Consider the following 11,508-nt stretch of genomic DNA (forward strand, 5'->3'; position numbering starts at 1 on the left):
GGGGAGGGGGAGGGGCAAAAAGAACAACTTGCACTCGTGGCTTACTCCATGTTGCTGCATTGGCTATGGTTGAGTTTTATTCAACCTGTTTTTGAGATCTAAAACAATGTTAGAAAAAGGTTTGTCTTATCCACATATAATATGTATTTAGACTAGCAGATCTGTATGTACAAAGATGAAAAAGACATGTAAATCAAGTATTTTGTGGTATGTACATCAAAGGAATTAATTTTACACAAAAATGCAAGAGAAAAATGGAAGAGACGTTTCTAGACGATTAAATACTGAACATTCATAAAATTTCTTTGTATGAAGAAATAAATAAATAAAAAATATATATATTTTACCAAAACCTGGAGCTTCATTTCCTTGTTTTATTTCACACACACACACACACAAGTTTTTACAACGGGAGTGTCAAACATGAGGCCTGTGGACCAAAACCGGCCGACTGCAGTCTGGCCTATGAAAGAGATTTTCAATCTTGTTTTTTCAGCACATACGTTTTGCAAAGATTCATACAATTTTTCTTGTGCATCTGAAGATAAGATGCTCTTCAATGAAATGTGAGGAGTAAGTACCTGAAGAGCTTCAATGTACATGTCTGCACCATTTTCTAACTGCGTGCAGCGATAAACCGATGCTACAAGTAATTTTTGGGCAGGATTCCCAACAGTTGTGGCCAAATACTTGACAGCATTATATCACTCGATATATCTGTGTGAGACATTAACTGCTACATGGTCACATTTGTTCTCTAATTAAACAAATATGAATGTGAAATAGTCTAAATATCCCCTCCTGCAATGAGGAAACTTGGTGTATTTATTTTACTCACATCTGTCTTTGCATTCTCACACTAAATTAAAGAAAAAAAGCAATGTAATTCTGACCTAGAAAACCTCCTCCTTGCACCTTGAAGACTATAATTCCCTGCTCAGTGGTTTAAATAATGAAGCATCCTTTCAGAGGCTCTACTGGCTCCTTCCACTGTCTTGTCAATTTTGGAATATATTTAAAAAAATGTTCTCATAACGTTTTGCTCCCAGTGATGGTGATTCTTTTACACACTTGTTTTTAAGTGTGTAAAAAAAACTTTAAAATTCCAATCTCACCATTCTGATTGTCCCATTATAAATGTATGTATGTGTAATGTCAAAGCATTTTTCCAAAGCCGATTTCCTCTGTAGATCAAGTCAATGGTGGATGATGATGATGATGATGATGATGATGATGATGATGATGACATACTTAAAAAAAAAATTATTTGTTATTGACTGTACTCGGTAATAAACAATCTATTGCACTTCAGTGTTATATCATTTGTAGATGCTCATTTAAAAAAAGCTTGTATTGATACATATGGAATCAACTGCAATTAACAAAATTTACTTTTAACAAGCACATATTCATGTATTTCCTTTACATGAATGATGATACCTGTGTAAAACCTCCTAATAATTAGATTGAATTGGCAACTGTCCTAGTTCCCAGCTCATTGAACGCACCATCAACGTCTATAGTGCGCATGCGTGAAGTGATTACGCTCAAACACCTGTTACACTGCGCAACTTTTCAGTCAGACTTTTTATGCAGATGTTTGATGCATGCTTTGTTGCTGCAGTTTGTAGTGAAGAACCTCAGACTGTTGTATTAACGGCTCTGGAGGCTTGAATCCTCAGTAAATCATCCACTTTACTTTGCTCGTCACATTATCAACAGGATACTTCAGCTCAGCACGAACGTCGCAACTTCCGCGTTTGCGCACTCAAAACTACGGATGCCTGTTGGGCAATAACCTCAATACATTACAACCTGCGGAAATCACGTGTGGAAATCACCCGAAGGCCTGTGGAGCTCCGGATGTTGCCGCTTGACAACAAGACCTTGGGACCTACTGCAGCAGTGGAAGCAGCTTCTTCGTGCAGGTAGAAGTTTCCTCCTGCTTGTACCAACACGCACACTGTCAGTTGGTGTTTTGGTTCTGCAGAGCTGCTATTTCTGTGTTTACAGTGAGTCCACTGCAGCCTGTCTGCTCCTGTTGGCTGCACTCAGTAATCAGTTTAGAAACATATTATGAAACCTTTTTTTTTTTTATTTATTTAATATATACATATAAGTCAAACCATAAACAGGAGTGTTTTAAATTTCTTTCATCACTTATCCTTTGGCATGATGGAGTTTCCCTTTAAACTCCTTAGATGAGGAATTAGTTGGAGTGTAGACACAGCAATGCTGATGCGTCAGTATTATTGGTATTGTGCTCTGATGCTTGTCAAAAAACGTGAGGTTCACAGTTACTCATTGGAGAAAATGCACATTAGTTAATCTTCCTTAGTACAGTCGCTCTTCTATCCCAGTTTGAACATGATCAAGAGAATAAGAAAAGCAGAAACAACGTCTATATTTAACAAAATCTTCTGTCACCAGACTGCAGTTTGTGGAGCTTAACTATCTACATCTCGGCTTGCTGCGCCCGGCTCGCTGTGTGAGCTGATGAGACTTATCTTTGTGCTGTTGAGTCTCTGTACTCTGGTAATCTTCTGATCCGCGGAGAAGTGCGGTGAAAATAAGCCTCGGAGTCCTCGATCCTCGCGTTTGCAACAGTTTTTGTGCATCTCCATCTACATCGGGATTGTAATTTGGGATTTTGATTCCAAATGTTTGTGGGAAATTGGAGGAGTTGGAGTTAAACGGCCTGCCAGCGAGAGATCATTGTGATATGGCTCGATGAATCTTCTCCCGCTACCAATGCTACTTTATTTATGAAGCACACTTAAGATACCACAGTGGACCAAAGTGCTGTACAAGGAATAGATACAGTAGGAGGTGAAAGTGCACAGTTCAAACGTTTACATAAAATGGATTAAAAGATACAGACAATACAAATCAAAAGAGATGAAAACAGCTCTTGTGTTATTGAAGGCCGAAGAGAAAAGGTGGGTTTAAGGCGTGCACGTGTCCAAACTGAAGCAGCATTCAGCTTCCCGACTGACTTGTGACTGACTGAAGGTGTGGGTTGGCTTTCTTTGGAGTGGCTACCATAAAGTCTCCCTTTTAATTTCTTCTTGTGTGTGTTGTTTCTCTGCTTCCTGCTCGGTGTGGTTAGAGGTTGGGGGGTCTGTGTGGTTTCAGGTGACCTATAGCTGTGTGGGAGGTTCGACTGCCGGTAGCGGTGGGTCTGCCGGCTTCATCGGAAATGCCCTCTCCTGTGTACCCCCCCCAACACACACACACACACACACACACACACACACACACACACACACACACACACACACACACACACACACACACACACACACACACACACACACACACACACACACACACACACACACACAACCTCAGTGCCTGTGAAAAGCAGCCTGTGTATCCCTGTGGCTCATAATGAGTTACACCTCCAGGGCTGTTTATTTACAAGGCTCTGAAACACCTCTGTGCATTAACAGGGTTCTCTTTCACAGTATCAGTGCTGATGTGTTTACTAACCTGTCCATTGACGGGGATGTTGACATCCGTAGCAAATTCTGACTCAAGGTTTTCTCAGGTCTGGTCATAAATATACGGCTACCTAATCCAGAAGATACACCGACGTATACACCCGTATTATGTAAGGGACTGCCTGAAAGCTGTAGCTTATAGCGCCACGGTTCTTCATGTAAGCTTCGTTTTGAGTGCTTCTCTTGGGTTGACAGGGTTCATCGAAATGACCAAACAGCCACTGTTTTGCTGGTCGGCAATTTGAGTTTCCTTCATGTTCAAAGTTGCTCAAGCATGTTATACAGCTGCCTGCTACTAGTCGAGCTACAGGGTGATCAGATGTCTTTTCATAAATCCACTGCAGGTTCTCAAACCTTCATCTGGAAAAGAAAAACAAGGTAGCATGTAGGCTGTGTCAGAAAACCCAAACTGGTCTATACTTACTCCTCTGCAGCAAAATCAAACTCAAGCTTTGAACAATTTCCACGGAAATACCGCTCCTCGCCACATTAAGGCTGAGATATCGTTGACCCAGAGACGCTGGGATCAAACCAGTTAGAAGAGAACAATGGTGGCCTTGCGACATCCACTCCCACTCCCGTAAGGACCAAGGTAACATGACAGTGTTTCAAGTGAAAATGCATTGTTTTTGCATTTTTGTTTCACAAATTCGAATTTACAAGGCAGTGTTACATGGCAGTAAAGCTAAAAAGCGATGTGATATTCATATTGGGCCACTAGTGGGTGCTGTTTGTTCTTGTAATGAAACCATACACACATGTGCGCAGAAAAGAATAGGCTCTAAACATTAAAAATGGGAGTACATGGACATTCTAGTGGCCAGACGACCAAGTTGGAATGTTATTACAGTGACTGTCAACTATACGAGTCAACTATAAAGCTACCAAGTCCCCGGAGAATATGGACTGGAGAGCGGTTTCAAAAAGTTCCACTTTGGGACTCGGTTTTCTGTTGTTGCGTAAACCGACGCCCAAAACGCAATGAAGGTTTTGACGCAACAGTCTATTCAAACACGTTAAGTCAAATTGAGTATCTCTGTAAATATATCAAAATGTTGTCATTTTACCATTTTTAACAAGCGGCAGCTGTGTAAATAGGTTTTAAATTAACTTTGAAAATACTGAGTTGACCTGATCTAGATTTCTTCAGGTTAGAACGAGCTCTGAATCGTTGTTTTCTCTCCCCTGAGAATAAACTTTCCATATCTGACTGACGCATCCTGCGGTTTCTTTTTCTGAAACAAAACCAACAAAGGGCCCGAAAAGCCACGCAGGAGCACTAAATCTGGCTCATTTGAACAAGAAGTAGTTTAAAGTGGAAGTATTTTTGCAAAGTAATCAAATGACTTAATGAAGACCAGGAGAGAACGGGACATTTTATGTAACGTAGGCACACCTTTTCGTCTTGGTTTGTATTTGGTGATTGCACCAAATAGGCTGATTCACGCTTTCCAGCCCCCGCAGGAGGAAGTAATGAGTGGAACATAGCTGATGTCCCATGGTGCACATGCCATGTGTAGTGGCAAATAAAAAAAGCTCTGTAAACCTCGTCTTTCCTGTCAGTCACAGGCAACATCCTCAGGGAATAAAACAGTGGTACAAAGCAAAGACACGTAACAGGTGTGTTTTTTTTTTGTTTTTTTTTACGGTTCTATTTTCAATGTATGGAGAAAAGAAATTCCCATATCTCCATTTCTCATCTTTAAAAATGATTATTTCAGCAAAGTGATCATCATTGGTGTCTTTTCCTTAAATAAGTGATAAATTATTCAAGGTCAGTTCAATTAAATTTTATTTATACAGCACCAAATACAACACAGTCATTTCTAGGTGCTAGTTTTGGGGGGGTTTACAGCATTGTATTCAATGTACAAGGTCCTGATATTGCCTGCCCCCTATATCAGGCAATAAAATGCAGTAAAAATCATGAAAATAAATTATATTAATTATATATATACATGGGTGTCAATAAGAACTACAAGCTGTTCCAAGCTGGTCTATATAACCTATTAACATCATGATCTATGAAACTGTCACAGATGACACAGCATTGACTAATGACAGAAAAGGGCTCCAAGTCTTATTAAAATTGTCCAAACAACCTCTAATACTGAACTTAATTTTCTCTAAATAAGATCAACATTAGAGCTTTCAGCCACGAATTACAAGATGGAGGTTTCTGATCTATCATATAGGGAAAAGTCATCCAGGCTAGTTAGGTCCTGAAGCATATTTTTCAGAACAAGACTAAAGAAGGTGTATCCGAGGCTGAAAACACACTTCGAGAATAACAATCCTGGCCGGTTTGTCAACTGCCTGACAGAATTCGGAGACAATGACATTGTCCAAACAAGCTTTCAGATGTGGCTCAGACACAAACAGTTGGAATTATGTTGTCATATCTCTGTTGGCTTTGCAGCAGAGCCTCTTAACCTCAATGGAAAATGCACTGTACAAAGTAAACATCAGTTTGTACTACAGCACAATACCATGCTGTGCAAACACGGCCATCGGTAAGCAGCGAGGCCCCGGCGGCGTGCAGTCTCCAGGCCCGGCCCAGTTCCCGCAGGTAGCGACACGCTCCTCATCGGAAATCATCAAGTCTGGAGCTGGATAATTGCTCAGCTGGAGCACTGAAAGACACGGCGGAGAGGAAGACAAACAGGATGTGGCGTGAGTGACGGGGGAGAATAGTTTCAAAAGCCTTCCAGCCTGGCAGGTAGAAGTGGAGCTCGTCCCGTTGGCCGGCGCCCAGCTCGCTCTCTGAATCGGGGCCACCTGTATTAGCTCACCGCTAACCTGATTAACCTGTTCATGGATCCGACAGACGCAGATCCAGCCAGTGATAGATTTCTGGGCCGGCGGCCAAGCGAGCCATCTTGAAGGAAATGGTTTGTGTAATTAACATGGAGGTTGAGCAGAATGACAGGGGGTAATTGTAGCGTTTGCAGATGATGTCTTATTGTCATCGCGGGTGCCTCCCGGGCTGTTATGTGTACAGGCGGCTGCTGCTCTGGGCTTTGGGATGGGAACAGACACCTGGCAGCACTAGACACGCGAAACCCCTATTGACTCGTCTCCATTCAGCGCCTCCTCCCCCCCCCTCCCCGATTCAGCCCCCCTCCTCCCTCCTTCCCCCCCGACACTGTACCTCCACCGCGGGCTGGCTGGTGTGTTTGATCATATTAGCTTCAAGCTGCTGCAGAGCAATTGCACAATATCCAAACAGGCTTGTCACAATGGCTGGAAACATGGCAGAAAGGCTGCGGGGGGCGAATTAAAAATGTAGGCGTCTGCCCCTGCGAGAGCTCGGTGAGGAGTCGATCTTTAAAAAGGAAATTGGGATTTTAGTGAATATCTCCACACGCGATCCTGCACTTTGGCCTTTGATGTTGATTTCTGTGTAACTCATCTACTGTGGTTTAATCAGCTAAGTCAACATTAAATACATGTATTCTTTCATCTTTACTTACCCTTTAGTATTTGACCAGTTTTTTCCCTTAATAGATTATATCGACGGTTTGATAGAAAAGAAACATTATGGGAATGTGATAAATATTGTTAGCTGAATGTAAATACTTACAACCTTAAGTAATCGGCTCAATGAGACAAAACAACGCTCATAATGACAGTTTAGTGTCGTGACGTCGGTAACAAAATGGTCAAGTTGAAATCCACAGAGTCTGCCAATACAAGTTTGCACCACTAGAGGGTGCATTCAGCTGCAGGAATCATTTCCACAATCTTTTACGGTCGAACTAATGCACCTTAATATTAGTATTAGCTATTGCACTTCATTCCAATCTGTTCTACAAAATCAGCATTTTATCTTTTAAGTCTGTCTTTAGTAATCTGCATCTTATCATTTCAACTCTTGCATATTGTTAAACGTGTTAAATCTGTGCTGTGGACCTCTCGGCCAGGTCAAATAAAGGTTAAATAGAGTGAACTTTTCTCGACCACAATAACAATTTGATGCAGTGTCAGAGGAATTCTGAAGCCAGTAAAAACGAGCTGATATACGTGACGGTGGCGGTGAAATGTCCACTGCAGTTGAGCTGGTTGCGAAGTTATCACTGTTGGTTTTACTTTCCAGTAAGTAAATGCAAACTGCATTCCTGCAGTCATCCGTCTCCCGATCACACCTTTTTTCATTTGATGACTCAGTCTATTCTTTTTTTTTATTGACATAATTCAGCTTTTCTTTACTGTGTGAGCTTTGTCTCAGATTCTGGAGGTCAACGTTGTTGGTTGTGTAACAGTGCTCAAAACCATGTTGACTCCCAGATATTCCACAGTAAAATCACAGAACAAGCACAGAGCCAGAGGAAGTTGTATCTTTATAATTATTTATTAAAGGTTTTTCATTGGGTGTTCATCCGTTTCCCCTCTGTCGTATAATGTGGTTATAACATCCAGCTTCAACACCCTTTAATAATCCACAGAATTTGTGTTGTCCACACTTAAATGTAAATGTTGATAGTGTGTTGGTGGTTATCCAGCACATGACTGTTGGTGTAAATTTAGGCCTGGCATCATTGTCGTGTGAACGGAGACAAAAAAAACCCTGAGTTTTCCGTTTTCGTGACTGAGGCCTTATTTATGAATATGCATGTCGATCAAATGAAGTTGTAGGGAGAGAAAAACAAGAGGGGCCCGCTCATATTTAACGGGCAGTACTGTCTCAGTGGAATTCCCCACAGACACTTCAAAACCACAGCGAAGAGTAAAAAAAACGACCTTTTGTATCGCTGGAATTAAAATGTTCTCGCCTATATTCGACATAAATCAAGATTTTGGTCATCTTAAGTTAACTCAGAACAAATAGTCTGTATGTGCCAAATATAGCCCCAGCATCTGGAGCCTGAAGCCCCCATGTGACAGATGTCAGGCGTGCTGCGACAGGCTCAGCCCCGGAGAGATGTTGCGGCGAGAGGAAACGGGGGGGGGGGATCAAGTGGGAGTCTATCTTATCACTGCAGGTATAAAAAGAGATTAGCGGCTGCACCTGAGTTGAGGCCCGCGCTGGATCTTACATGAATTCTAAGTGTTTGCAGCGCGGAACATCGCAGCTGCTTTCTCAGTGGGACATGTTCAAGCTGGGATCAGGCTTTGGCTTGTCCCGTCTTATTCTTTTCCGCCCCTGTTCCTGTAGGAGGCACTGGAAACTCCAGAATCAGGTTATATGTGATGCCTATGATGTCTTCTTAATTAAAAATGGATTGACAGGAGGTTAATAGACTGATTTGGTGTTTCAGTGTCGAGATGTTGGTGTCTTCGTAACTCTGGTTTGCTCACGGTCTGTGTGCAATATAACTTCTGTATCAGGCCCCCTTTCAAATCAAAATGCTAATTATTTCATTGCATTTTTAGTGTCCGTTTACAAGACAATGGTGCTCGGAGCCAATTGAAAACGTCACTTTTGGTAAACAGCTCCCAACAGGCAACTTTACAAAAATGGTCCGACTCCGTCTCCGTGGAAACAAGGAAAATGTAACCTTTTGAAAAACGCTCCAACTCCGTGGAAACGGGAGTTTTTCACATGAAGCCCCTTGGAAGAAATGTCCTAATACAAATATTTCCTTTTGAAATGAAATCAGTTATTTTGAATACAGAATAAAATGGACCATTGTACATAAAAGAAATAGAATCAAAAAGGAGATTTAGGACAAACTAATTTCCACTTACTCTCCCTCAGTCACTGGAAAATATTCGGAATCCCATTGGCTGAGGCCGCGTTTCCACGGCAACGTTTTCAAATCAGAACGTCGCGTTTTTTGCTGTCCGTTGACGCCGAGCAACTGAAAATGCAACTTTTTGAAAATTACACCCAAGGGGGAACTTTATCAAAACGCTCTGTCTCTGTGTAAATGTTAAAAAAAAAGCAACATTGCTGAAATGCTGCTACTGCTCATGCGCACCACAGCCGTAGTAAATAGTTGTTCTGCACATGCTCAGTCGATGGACAATAAGAACAACGTTTCCTCCAGAGTGTCATGTACGCCCAGTGATTGTTAGTGTTGGGATTTTCAATTTGTGCTTGTTTTTACAGTCTTCTGCAGTCCATTCTAACTCCAGCTCAGGAAAACATCGTTACTTTTCTTGTGATTTAGTCCCCTTTCAAAAGATTTTATTGCCGCTACCTGACTTTGTGTCAGTTTGAGTATTCCGCGCCGGTACGTGAGCAGAGTTCATACTCTGCTGGAGTGATGCATGGATGCCGCAGATGCAGTGTGATTGTAAAAACACTGACAAACAGTTTTCACAACAGAAAGGTGATTTTAAAACTGGCTAATTTTTAGTTTAGTGCACCTTATTGTGGTTTGATGGGCGGATTTGGCATGATGCGGCTCTGTGAAACAACAGGATCTATGTACTCGGTTGAAAATAAAACATTTGGATTGGGTCAGGCCAAAAAGAAAACAGGTGCACATAGATTATACAAAAATAAAAATATTTGAGAGGAGAAAAACAGTATTGTAGTGCTGCAGCACATTGTTATGTAATGACATCATAGCCTCTTGCACATATTTGGATGAGGGTAAATGAGCATAATTAAGACAATTATACCAGTGGAAGTGCCCCTTAACCATTTCCAGATCTGGGTTATTGTTTTAGTAAAGCACTCCAGATGAATCATCCATAGTAAGGAATGAGGAGCTCGAACGCGCGAGGCAGTTTCTGCAGTGTTGTGATCACACTGACTCGGGTCTCAAAGCTCAGCTCCGTCCACAAGGACAGCCGGTGTGAGATCAAGCCTGAGTTTCAGCCTTCTGGGGATGCAGGTGAGACAATTAAAGAGGTGGAACTTCAACAACAGGTTTTGTTATTGTGACAGTTCTTTACAACCTATAGTCCTAAAAGAAGGTGTATTTCTGATGCAGGATATTCAGGGTCCGAGCTCCAAGGGCAGAGGACCTGTTTGGAAGAGCTCAGAAGAATTGAAAAAAGGGATAAAAATGGGATCGGTGAGCAAAAAGTTGTTAAAATCTTCCGTACTAGTCTGAGGGCGTAGCGCTGGCCACAACACAAAGTTTGATGTTTCACCATGAAAAAGGACGTGCCGTGTAAATGGCGTGAGCGTGGTCCGATCGGCCCGAAACTTTACACGTGCCATCAGAGTACGGAACTTATCACAGCTTTATGGCGAAAGTGACCCATAGTGCCACCTACTGAGAAAAGGAAGTACCTATAGGTATCTCAAGGCTGCTTGTGGCTTTGTTTGTTTTGTGTGACCATAGCAGCGTCATAAGCAAAAGTTTTCAGCAGTGTGTGAACGTGTGGGTGGTAAAATGGTGTGTGAAGTGTGCTTACTGGCTTGGACCAATACATCACTTGTGAGTGCCAGTTTGAATATGCTGATGCACCCATGATGACGGACGATGTGGGACTGTGTATGTGTGTATGTGTTTGTGTGTGTTGATCACTAACCCCTCCCCCCCTGCTGAGACACTTAAATGTGGTCGGACACACACCGACTGATGGCCATCAATAATGCACATGGCGGGAGGATCCAGCGGCCCCACGTTATCATCAGGGACAATTGGTCTGTCCCTGCTGGAAGCCTCCATCTCCACAGACGGATGGCTTCAATTTTCTATCTGATGATCTAGAAAAGTCAAAAAAAGAAAAAGGAAAAAAAAAAAAAAAAAGATCCTTCCAGTGCCACACGGGGTTGGCCCGAGTGTAAGACTGAGTATCATCGTCCCCGTCTAATACGTGATTATCAACATTAGGTGGAAAAATGAGTCCTGGCGATGGGTAAAGCATCGGCTGACGGATGAGCCAATAGCTCACAGTTTGTCAGCGGGGGTGCGAGCCCAGCTGTTGGCATGATAATGGGAGGGAAGGATGCTGTGTGTGTGGAAAAGAGGGGAGACTGAGGGGAGAGGGTGAAGAATACTTCAACACATCACTTTGCTTTTGTGTGTTATTTCTGTGTGTCTTTTTCTTTTTTTGTTACATCTAATAGTTTTCATCCTGTCATCAGGAATTAGAAAAAAAT

Source organism: Lipophrys pholis (assembly GCF_963383615.2).
Source record: "Lipophrys pholis genome assembly, chromosome: 1".
Taxonomy (NCBI): domain Eukaryota; kingdom Metazoa; phylum Chordata; class Actinopteri; order Blenniiformes; family Blenniidae; genus Lipophrys; species Lipophrys pholis.